Here is a 12,716-nt window from a genome sequence, read left to right as displayed (position 1 = left end):
CCTGCCAGAGTCAGCTTAGCAAGGGTGGCGCCTCTGACGCAGCCCGAAGATCCTTATCATCCAACTTTCGATGTGACTCTTGATATTGGGTGTGACGTACAGAATATTTCTGACCGTCTCAACCTCGCCCCGTGGAATCTCAGCGCATATGACATCATCGATTTCGTCTGGAGTAATTTTATCATACAGCCAAATCAGTATGTGCGCATGCGGCAATCCTCTCTTCTGCCATTCTACTGAATACATCCAGCACCGCACAGATCCAAAAACTCCATGTTTCACAATGAAATCCATCAGTGACTTGAGCTGTTGTCTGAAAACACGGGCTGTGATGTTATGCCTATCCCTATATGATTGTCCAGGAAATAACAGCTGTACTATCTCGTCCCAAGCTGGATTGCATGTGAAGGTGATAAATAAATCTGGACGGCCGTAGCAACGAACATATGCCATGGCATCTTGAGCATATTCATTCATGTGGCTTGGACTACCAATGTATGAGGATGGCAAAATCGTGAGCTTTCCAACGTTGGTTGTATTACGGTCATTCATCACAGCATCCCGCCAATGGATATATTCCTCGGACAGAAGTTTCGTCTGATTCAATCGAAGGAGCCTGACAGTATATGCAGACCTGATGCATCCTGCCAATAACGACATTGCGATTCGAGCTGTAATCATCAGTTGGATTATATCTGAATGCAAGACGATTGTATTGCAGGTTTTGATCTGCTGCAAGCTGTAAACGCGCTTCAGCTACCCTTGCCCTGTCGCGTTCATTATTTTGAGAGTGAATCAAATCGATTGCTGCAGAACGCGACTGCCTAACTCTCAATCGTTTTCTCTCAAGCCTATCTGCTCGTCTTTCTGCTGATTCCTCGTTGTGCATCTGCATTGCTTTCAGCCGCTCAGTCTCTCGGATGCAGGCCCGTTCTTCGTCAGTCATATTCGTAATCTTACGTTTTTTTGCTTCTGTATTGCGAGTACGACGACCCAAACTCGACTTCTTGGGTGGCATGACTTCGTTTCTTACTGAACCTGAACAAAAAAATAAAATTTTTATCTCCAATTTCTTCTTTCAATATGTTTTGTATGTTTGACAGGAAATGCTTTGATTCAGCTGGCTGCCTGTAAAGGGCGCAGCAGTAGGGGCACGGGGAAACGCTAAAAAATTGGTATATTCGCAAATGCAGATAAGCTATCAACATCGAAAGTAGACAATAACCGAGCTGGAACCTCAACGCATGTTGTGTAAAAATTTGGCTTTAAACGGTTCAGAACTTTTCAAGTCTATGAAGGAAGTAGACACGAACAGAGCATTTTTATATATATAGATTAAACCAAAATATCATCGGCTTCATCTGTTTCCTTTAAACAATCTTATACTTTCGAAGAATGTCCCAAACCTTTATATTCTTTGTGGTACCTGGGAGGTATACTATTTTGCTTTATGTAAGCAATAATTAAACAATTTTTTCTTAGAAATATTTAGCTCATAATTATATAATGATTTTATTGTTTGGGTGGAATTAGGGAAAGTAAAAAGATACTTCTTTGAATTTTCAAAATATGCATAATTTAATTCTATTGATAATGGGCATTTTTTAATAACAGCATTTCGTAATTTACTTAAATAAAAAGTTTGTTTAAATAAAGAGTTTGAGAAAAGTTTCCAGTTTTTAAAGTCTGTGTACTGTAATTCCATGCATTCATAACCGGTTGGATTTGTTTTAGCATTTCCAATAAGTGTCGGCCATTCGCTGGGTGCCCATACTTGAGGTTTTTGTGTAAAAGATTCAACAGTGCTGTGTACCGAATCCACGGGCATCATATTGTATCCAGGCAATAAATAAGTCATTTTTATAGTTTTTAAAAAAGTTGAGGAACTTAAGAATTAAATTAACATTGCTAGCACTGCCGGATTCTTATTTTGGCCAGCGCGACTTTCCCAATATAGGCAAAAATGTTTTTTTTTTTTTTTTTTTTACTATCTTAAATAATTAAATACTTTAAAAGAGCTGAGCAGAATTCATTACAACCTCTCTTCCCATCTACTTCACCCCACAAAAAACAATACCCATTTCGAGTCCAACTTTAGTAGTTGTAATGTGCTTCTTTGCGTGAATAAAAAAGGGTTATATTTTTTGAAAAAGGTGTAAGCAAAATCATAAGTTGTTTGAGAGATTAGAAACATTTGTTATTGTATTTCTTTATTTTTGTGTGTTTAAAGGATTTTCTTGAAAAAAAAAAAATTTTGTTTGGGCATACGATAATTTCGCGTGCACATTGAAGAGCACTGTAACATTTGATAAAATTGAAACTTTATTTTTATCGGAACTATAGGGTTTTCAGTTAAAATATTTCACAGGGTAGTGAGACATTAGGTGCCTAACAATTTTGCATTAAAATCTCAATTTTGAAAAAAAAAGCGTCGATATCTTTAAGCTCGTAAAAAAAACTACAAGTGGACAGCTTAAATACAATTGGAGAGATACTGAGGAACTCGAGATAGCTCAAAAAACATACCTGAGCTCGAAGGCAGAGCAGAAAACTTGCTTAGTTTTATAGATGCGTTACAACTCATATACAACATAAAAGAAAGTCATGACAGCACAGCGGTCAAACAAACGTCTCCCGTGTGCCGCCCGATACGCCCGGAGGAAAAGAATCCTGGCAAGGGGGCGGCCCGTCAGCCGGGGACCGCTCCCGCGCAGGAGGGGTCGAGGGAGGCCGGGTGCCGTTCCCGTCTTAGCTGGGTGGTAGGGTAGGGAAGGGAAGGGAATCCTAACTGGACAAACACACACGCTGTTGTAGTCACAAATAATGTTTATTGCCTTATGTTTAATGTTTATAGCCTAATATGTTCCTACATCTCTTCCTCAAGCCAATGAGTCCCGCTTGGGGATGGGCGCCAAGGTTCAGCTCACCCGTACTTCCTCGTGATCGTCATGGGGTGGCGGAACCCATGGTACCGTCGGTGTGGCCGTCGCCCCGTCGTCCTGTCCTGAGCCAGTGCTGCCCGGGACACTGGCTGCTCGCGGCGACTTTGTCGCGCGTCCGTCGTCCTCACTCCTTAAGGGAACCGACTCCAAGAGGCTCGTCTGCCCCCCTGGCCTGTTGTAAACCGACTCTCGGGGGCACGTCCATCATCTTTGCGTGCCGCCCTCCTCTGCCGCCGATCTCTCTGCTGCTCTGGCGTTCTCGTCCTTCGCTGGCACGAAGCTCGGAGTGCCAGCGTTGGGCCTCGCCCGTTTCCGGAAGATCGTCATGGTGGTGTGATGCCTAGATGCCTCTCCAACAGCCAAGGCTCGCTCGGCTGCCTCCACGTGTTATTGTGTGTGGCTATGCTTTCTGCTCCGCCGTGCGCTGCTCTGTGTGTGTGTATGGTTAAGCTTGCTGCTCCGCCGTGCGCTGGTCTGAAGTGTGTATAGTTAACCTTGTTGCTCTCCCTTTCCCTGCTCTGCTATGTGCATGGCTATGCGCTGGGTATGGCTATGTTGCTATGAGCTTTACCGAGTGTGTGGCTCTGCCGCTGTGGGCTCGACCGAATGTGCGTGACTCTGCCTTTGTGAACTCTGCCGAGTGTGCGTGGCACTGTCGCTGTGGGCTCTTCCGAGTGTGCGTGGCTCTGCCGCTGTTGGCTCTGACGAGTGTGCGTGACTCTGCCGCTGTGGGCTCTGCAGAGTGTTTGTCGAATCCAGTGGTGTGTGTGGTTTTGCCGCTGTGTGCGTGGCTATGCCGCTGTAGGCTCTGCCGAAGATGTGTGGCTCTGCTACGGTGGACTCCGCCGAGTGTGTGTCTTCTCTACCGCGTGTGCTTCAAATCCTATGGTTTTTGTTTCCTAACTACTTCTACTACCATTCTGAATTCTATTCCTAATGCTATTCTTAACGCTATCCCTATAGCTATTCTTACTACTAACTATACATTTTGACCTCTTTCCGTTGTCTGCTTCCTATCCATACGCTATGTGTATTATTTACAAAGATTGTCTGTTTCTATGCTACTCTTACTTCTACTTTATTTACATTATGTACATGGTATGTGAGTGGGAAACCGTCGGTTCCTCAAACCCCATCTCTACCTCGGGGGTGGGCTTGGATGCGGACGTTGGCGCCGTTTCCCGCCACCTGCACGCGGTACCGGTTGGTGCCATGCTCTACCAGAATCCGTCGGTTGCGGTCTGGCGCCTGCCGTATCCGTTCCTGGATCAGGGCGTGTAGGTCCACCTCTATTGATCCTGGCGGCGACGGTGTGTTGGCTCCAGTGCGGGTCGGTGCTGGGACTGGCGTGGCGAATTCTGCCACTTGCGCTGGCGTAATATATTCTGCCGCTGGCGTTGGTAGTGGGTTTGGCATCGCCCTGGGGTTGGCCCGGGGGGCGCCAATGGCTATCAGGAGCGGTGGTAATCGTCGGTTTCGTTGCTTCATCGTTTCCTTCGCTTTTATTGATTTCGCTGGTTCCGTGTCGCTGGTCTGTCCTTAAAATTCCTATATCTGCGAGGCGGGATCGAATACAATCGTTATCGTTGTTTATCGATTTTTCTCCTCTGTGTTCGATCGATCCCGTTTTTCGGTTGATCGGGCAACCCTGGGTGGCCGTGATGGCTTGATTGGGCATCTTCGCTCTTACCGGTTCGTCCGAGGGGAACCTGGTGCATGGGCTATGCCCCCCATGGGGTGGGGTCGTTGAGCGAGCGCGCTCTCCAGCAAGTAACCCCCATGACACCCTTGTATCCTCGGCCAGGGCACGAGTGCGGTGATCGCCATGGTCCTCCTCAGTGAGTGTCTTCTCGGCTCCCAGCGTGAGTTCGTGTTCGTCGTGGTGATGATACAGATTTGGGTTGTTGATGCTGGCTTTACGGCGGCGGCGAGAAGTTTGATCCTTTAGCCGAACTATGTTCGGCGAGGGGAATTTGACGACCTGGTGAAGCCCGTCATACTTGGCTGCTAGCTTGGCAACAAACCCTTCGGCGGCATTGGACAATGCGTGTCGGCGCCCGAGAACTAGAGCACCCAGTGCTGGTCTACATTCCCTTCGTCGTAAATTCGGCGTTGTCGCGAGCAACTTTGAAAATGCTGTGTAGATGCATCAGGCGGGATCAAGGCGATTCCTCGGCCTGGTGTTACCTCGTCGAAGATTGTTGGGTAGGAGTGGGTCCCAGCCTTCGACAAGGAAGGCGGTGCTGAATCCCTTAGTGTCGGATACAGTACTGTTTACAGCGAGAGATATCTCTGGGAGCAGCTGGTCCCAGGTATTCTGCGGCTCATCGCCAAGATTTTGCCAATCATGGTCTTCACGGTGCGGTTGGCCCTCTCTGTTGGGTTCTGTCGTGGTGCGTATGTTGGAGATCCATTCCCATGGATTTGCAGAAAATCTCTAAGGCTCTGCTCGTGAACTGAGTTCCATTGTCACAAACCAGAGTCTTCGGCATTCCAAAACGGCTGAGTATCCTGGTTTTGGGTAGGTCTCGGTGTGGTCCCCCTCTGAGTCATACTCAGCAACGGCAATTTAGCATAAGGGAATGCCTATAGTTGAAGCTGGTTTCAGATCCTGGATCCTGGTCCTGGTTGCCAAGTCGTGGTCCTGTGGTGGCTTCGCCAGGGAGGCAGCTCTTGGATAAGTACGTAGGACGACTGGTAAATGCGTCTGTGAGACGGCTTTTGAGTGCATCGGTGTGACGACTTGTGGATGCGCCTGGACCGCAGCTTTTGGATGCGCCTGTGAGGCGGCTTGTTACGTTGGCGAGATGGCTTTTGAGTACGCCTGTGTGGCATCTTGTTGCGTCTTCAAGACGGCTTTAGGATGCGCCCGTGTGGCGGCTTGTGGATGCGCCGATATGGCGGCTTGTGGATGCGCCGGTATGGCGGCTCGACGGCGGTTTTGGGATGCGCCCGTGTGGCGGCTTGGTCCATCGATGTGTGTCTTCGAGGCGGCTGGTCCCCTTCACGATGGCTTGTGTTGGTCTAAGTTGCGTGGGCGGTTGCAGTGTGAGTCTATGGCCGCCGCATTGGAGTGTTGCTGCTCCGTAGCAAAGAAAATCCATCCCCAGTAGGAGATCGTTCAGCACGTCTCTCATGATAATGACAACGAGGCTAATTCGGGCTTCTCCCAGCTGGATGGTTAATCTAAGCGCTCGAGTTACCTCTCGGCTGGTCCCATCGGCTAGTTTGACGTAGGAGCGCACGGCACGGAGGTTCCTGTTGTCTTTGAATCGTCCGGCAAGGCGCTCGCTTATAAAGCTATGCGAGGCCCCCGTATACAAGGTGGTGGGCAAAGGTTTTCACTCTTTGCCCGGATACAGCTATGATCCTGTTGGATCAGTTTCTCTGGGCGTTTGGCGAGGTCCCCGGGTAGTTCCCTGATACTCGAGGTCCTTGCCCGTTTCCCGTTTGGTTCCTGCAGAAATCGATGGTTCGAGTCGGCCACAATTCCAGCAGAACATGATTCTGGGGTTGCGACATTCCCTGGAGGCGTGTCCCCGTAGTCCGCAGTTGCGGCAGGCAGTGTGTACGTTGATACGCCCCGTGGGCGGAGATGACTGAGGCTCCTTGCTCTGGTACGCAGGTGGAGTTTGGCGTGTGACGTCAGCTGGCGAGCTGATATTCGTCATGAAGCTCGTGTTCATCTTGTTCGTTGAGGTCGCCGGCCGGTCTGTGTGTTCTGCCATGGTTCCGCTGGCTGTATGTCCACGTAGAGTTCTTCTTCCGTGGCTTGTGTTAACTCAGCTAACGTCCTGAAATCCTGCCAACGTGTGAACATTTGTTGTTCGGAAAGCATATTCTCGTAGATGCGTTCTAGACCCTGATATGCTGTGAGTCCTGCGCGCTGCATTTGGAGTCGTAGGTCTACCAGATATTTTTTTAATGGCTCATTGTTCCTTTGGTAGCGTGCTGCAATGAGCTGAAGATAAGAAGACGTTTCAATATGTAACAAAAGGAAGATAACAACCTTTCATAAATCTTTCGGACGTGTTTTTTCTTGCGCTCTCGTTTTGTATTAAAATTTGAATCTAATCACCGGGGTTAACTTAAATTTTCTAATTTGTGTTTATAACTTCCCGTTCACTTCGCGTGTGCATGCAGCTATTCTAATTTGTGTTTATAATTGGTTTTATTTTCCAATTTAGTTGTGCTGCTAATGCTAGCTTTAGCATATTTAGCATTCCTTTTGTGTCTTCTTCGTCTAGCTTTTGTTTGCGCTGTCGCAACAGCTAAACGATTTATCTACTTATCTCCCACGCTCTCCCACTCTCTCAGTTTAGCTGTGCCGCTGCACTTCTTATCTTATCCGATCTCATTCGCTCGCCCGCTCTCTCGCTCTCGCTGTTACTCTTCACTTCTTTCTTCATAGCTCTGTTATTATTTTTTCCAAGTACAAGAACAGTGGTAAGTCCTTTAAATGTCCGGAAATATTGTCTGTTTCGTCAAAACCTGCAAAAAGGCAATTGCTGCAGGTGACCTTTCACTCGGCTGCTGGCTGTGCGACAACGTCATGCACGTCAAGTGTATTGGAGTTGCATCTCGGACGGTGGACGATGTAAAAAAAAACATCGGCCTGCGTTACTGTTGTGAGCCCTGTCGCGATGTAGAAAGGGAGATGATGTCTTTCATGCGGCAAACCTAAAGCGGTTTTAAAGGCATTTTAACGAGTTTTCGTAAAACTCTTGATATGTTCTTGGCGCTGGACACCCAATTAAAAGCCTTACGCTATTAAATGAGTCTCCTAGGCGCAAAAAAACTGCTATTGCTGGGCAGCATGTAGACGGACCCCAACTACCTGCAACGGGCTCTCAGCAGCAGCCTCCCTCGGCACAGCCCTCGACCTCAGCATTAATTCCAAGAGTGCTGAGATCGAGCGCTAGAAAAGATTCGGTACCCGAATGTGCAACGGGAGTGACCGTACCGCTGGTGATTTCTGTTTTGTCCCCTGGGGGGTCGCAAATATTGACCCCCCAAAGTCCCGTGTTTAACGATATATCTGCCCAGGGTGTTAGGCCCTGAATACCGGCCGACAATGGCACGGCAGATAACCAATCTGCCTTGCCAAAAGCCCTTATAGCGGTTCCACCGACGAGACATATTTTTGTCTCGCGGCTCTCCCCTGACCAAACATCTGAAGATGTTCTCGCCTTTATACAAGGCAAAACCAGAGCCGAAAAAATTAAGATAAAGGTGGAAAAGTTCAAATTTTCTTACGCAAGGGACATTTCATCTTTCAAAATAAATGTCCCTAACGAGCTCTTTAACACTATTTGCTCTCCCAACTTCTGGCCAGAGTACATCGTTGTTCAGGAGATCGAGGCGAAGAAAAAGCGGCCTGTAGGAATAACTCTTCCCAGGCCTGATGATACCACTGCGCCTCCTACGTCTTCCAATCCCGACCCAAGAAACTAACCTACTCCTTAGGTATTTCCTTACGTAGTAAGCTTCCTAACTTGTATTCTGATAGCCTTTCGTTTGTATCTCAGGTTATGGGGCCCATCCACAGTAGAACATGTTGGCCGAGCATGTTGAGCTCCACGAAATTTTCATCGTTAATGCTAGTGTCGAGCCGCTCGAACAAAATAGAAATCATTCTATCTTGCTTGTGTTGGCAACAACATGCTCGACAATGGATGGCAACGTTGGCACGAACATCATTTGAAGCAAACGTTTGAAGCGACAACACCTAATTGAGCAGCTCTAAGATGTCAAAACAATTTATTTATTTTAATTTAAAACTTTATATTCCAGCCAAAGCCGCAAACATTAATTGCCAAAAGTGCAATTATAGTGGCGCTGTCGTTGTCCGTTGCCATGTTTGGTTCTCAAAGATTTGCCAGCAAATGATGTTTGCGAGCATGTTGCCACTAGTTGGTGGCAAATGAAATTTTTGCTCGACGAGCGGCTCGGCCAACATGTTCTACTGTGGATGGGCCCCATTTTTGTGCTCACAGAAACCTGGTTAAAGCCAGAGATTCTGAGGTCCGAAGTTTTTCCAGCTGTGTTCACGGTATATCGGCTCGATCGCCCTTTCAGACGCGGGGGTGGAGTTCTTATAGCAGTGGACTCCTCACTCACGTCAGAATTATTAACCTTCGAGGAATGCAACGATGTTGAATTCCTCTGTGTTTAGCTATCTATCAAAGGTAGCTCCATTTTTATTACCAGTTCCTACATACTCCCACTGTCGGAACTTCCTATTTATTGGAATCACTTTTCCGCTATTCAGATGGTTTCCAGTAGACTTTTGAATAGAGACCAGTTGGTAGTTTTAGGGGATTTTAATATCCCTGGTGCTATTTGGTGCTAAAACAATTCCCTTAATACTCTCCATACACCTACACAACATGACTTTATCGCTGGCTTGTTTGACATTTCGCTGTCTTAAGTCAACCATGTGCAAACTTCTTTACAGCGCTTGCTTGATCCTTGCTTCGTCTCTGATCCTGCGAGAGTCAGTTTAGCAAGGGTGGCGCCTCTGACGCAGCCCGAAGATCTCTATCATCCAACTTTCGATGTGACTCTTGATATACGGTGTAACGTACAGAATATTTCTAACCGTCCAGCCAATAAAGTCCTATATTTTCGCAAAACGAACTTTTAACGGCTGAATAATTTTATAAACCAGTTCAATTGGTCCGATCTATACATGTGCACTGACATGGCAGTTGCCGTGGATATTTTTTACAGTGCCATGAATTCATTTTTACTGAATGTGTTCCGTTATATTATCCGCCAAGCTCGAATAAACCGCCGTGGTTTACTAAAGAGTTGAGCCGACTTAAAAATAAAAAATCTAGACTGTATGCTAAATTTAAAATCACCGGTTCTCAATCTGCCCTTTTATCTTATTTATCAGCTCGGTCAAACTTTACCGTGCTGAACGCGCAGTGTTATAAAAACTATTTAACTCGTTGCAGGGCCCAGTTCTCACAGGACCCAAAACAGTTTTATAATTTCGTTAACACTAAACGTAAACCTAAAACAAATCCTTCCTCGCTTTCATTTGAAAATACTACCGCAAATAATGATCAGGCAATAGCCGATCTATTTTCGCATTTTTTTCAAACAACCTATTCTAGCTCTTCGTATCTACACCAGACCTATTCCTAAAACATACCCAAATCAAACTTAATTTTCTGTCCTAGCCTAAACGAAAGCTCTCTTCTTTTAGATCTTCATCGTGTCAAGCCAGTTTATTCGCCAGGTCCCGACGGAATTCCTGGCTGTGTGCTCAGGTATTGTGCCGACGCCCTGTGCTATCCCCTTCTGAAATTGTTTACCCTGTCCTTAGAAACCTCCCACTTTCCCATTATTTGAAAGGAATCGTTTATTATTCCTCTCCACAAAAAAGTTAGCAAATTGGATGCCAGCAATTATAGAGTAATCTCTAAGTTGTCGGCCATCCCTAAATTATTTGAAAACATTATCACCCCTCACTTACAGCACCTTTGTAGATCGGTTATTTCTCCATGTCAACATGGTTTTATTAAGCGAAGAATCTCTTGGAGCTCTATTCCTATATTATAAAAGGCTGCCTAATAATTGTCAGACTGATGTAATCTATACTGATTTCAGTAAAGCATTTGACTCTGTTAACCATTCTCTTCTCGTCAGAAAACTCGATTTAATAGGTTTTCCAACTGATCTTCTTAATTGGATCTCAAGTTATTTGAATGGCAGGACGCAAAAGGTCCTCTTTAAGAATAATTTATCCAATGTTCTAAGGGTTACATCTGGCGTCCCGCAAGGAAGCCATTTGGGACCCTTATTGTTTACATTATTTATAAATGACCTGCCCAAAGTCTTGACTAACTCCAGAGTGCTTTTGTACGCGGATGACGTCAAGCTTTGCGTGCAATACAATGACGTTGCCTACCAGTCGGATTTACAAACAGATCTTAATAATTTTCAAACTTGGTGCCGTGTAAACTTATTAAACTTAAATGGATCGAAATGCAAGCTAATAACATTCTCTCGTGTCGTTCCTAAGCTTGCTACTTAAACGCTGAACTGCTGCTCTTTGGAAAGTATTAATTATGTTCACGATTTGGGCGTCCGCTTGGACCCAAACCTTGACTTTATTGATCATATTTCGTCTATGGTGATATTTATGAAGAATTGATAAAGGATTTTTGTTTTAGTTACTCAGAAGTCAAAGGTAGAATCTTAAATAATTTGTAAATAATTCAAATTTTGTGTTCTTATTTTTTGTTGGGAATTCTTAATTGCGAGTTGTGTTAATTTCTTTTCAATGTTATTATATTTTCAAGTGTTCTTAAAACCTTTTTTTCAGTAATATCATTCCTTTTCTTCCCTCCGAACGGGTACTAAAGGGATCAAGGCAATAATTAATGGCCTGGTCTTTCCTTTAGGTCCAAGTCCATTAAAATAGGGGTAGCGACAGTTTTTTTACTCCTCCGGTTCGCGTTGTTTGGATTTCACTTTTCACGTATTAGGCGGAGGTTTTTTACCGAAACGTCGGGATTTTTTTACCGATCGACGCGAGACGCGAAACTTGCACCTTTCGAGGATATGAACCAGGTCCCTGTTAGGGAGCCAGTTAAAGATTATTAGTTTTTTTTTTTAATTAAGAAAATAATCTTATTGATTTGAGTTTGATTAAGAACTGAATTTGCTTAAGCTTAATAATCGTTTATAAAGGATGATTGTTGCTTCATCGCTCTCACCGTCTCTGCCGCCGTCATTGCTTCCGCTGACGTTCTTTTAACTCTGAATTTAGTGATCTTGTTTATAATTATATACTATTGCTCTGAATTTAATAATTTTGTTTGTAATTATAAATTATTTTCTTCTTTTTAGTTTGGTTATTTATAAAAGCATGTTTTATTAGTTTTTTTTTAAACTATTATTTATTTTCTATTTCTTAGTGTGAGTACCTATAAACGCGTGTTTTTTTTAATTTTCTAAGCTATCAGTTATTTTTCGTCTTTTAGTTCGATTTATCAACAATCAATTTTTCGGACATGTAATTATGAAATATCTTACGAACTATTTCATAATCTCATTATTTCATTTAATGCCTCTTTGTCGCACCGGGTTTTTCCTGTTAACTTTCACCAATCAAGTTCTTCAATGCGAATACCGTCTAAGGTTCTTACACGACTAAGTGCTACATAAGCTTTTCCAGCAGGCATGCGCAGATCGCGCGCTAGCTCTGTCTCTGTTACTCTTTTACGGAGAATCTATAAAAAAAGAAGTTATCAATCCTGACGATCCTAATCAGGATAATGTAAATTTTTTGTCAAATTATTGCATTGTTATCGGTCCTTGAGAAGTATAAGTTCAAGCTTATCAGATATTTGGAAACCCTTGAAAATAGTGTTCAAATATTCCGTTACATACATACCGAACTAATAAAAGCGCATTAAAAAGATAATATCTCTGACTTGTGACGTATACCGTTAATCAATAGATCTTTGCAAAAAATTCATGCTTAAAACTAGATTTAAAGTGCTATAAATTTAAGGGTGCCTGACCTGGAAGTTAAATTCGAAAAACATTATTGAAAATCACTATGACTAGATCAAGCCACAGCCTGTTCTCGATTTGGAGACATTGGTCTAACATAAATTATGACGACAAACTCCAAATTACGAAATTATATTAAAATCTGCTGAAAACTGGAACGGTATATTTTTTTCTAAAAAGTTTCTGATCGTTTTGAATGGCATGTAAATAATATAAACGTCCGATCCGGCTTACTCACAT

At 44.3% G+C, this 12,716-nt stretch overlaps 1 protein-coding gene across 23 annotated transcripts in view; it reads right to left on the bottom strand.

Annotated features, from left to right (window-relative positions):
* Window positions 1-12,716, bottom strand: part of LOC110185344 (aminopeptidase Q) — a 280,831-nt gene that overhangs the window by 18,184 nt on the left and 249,931 nt on the right. The window lies entirely within an intron of this gene.

This window comes from Drosophila serrata, unplaced genomic scaffold (genome assembly GCF_035046125.1).
Source record: "Drosophila serrata isolate PLE 108 unplaced genomic scaffold, ASM3504612v1 contig_171, whole genome shotgun sequence".
Classification (NCBI taxonomy): domain Eukaryota; kingdom Metazoa; phylum Arthropoda; class Insecta; order Diptera; family Drosophilidae; genus Drosophila; species Drosophila serrata.
The sequence above is the reverse complement of the archived record's forward strand: the minus strand, read 5'-3'. Positions and strand labels throughout refer to the sequence as shown.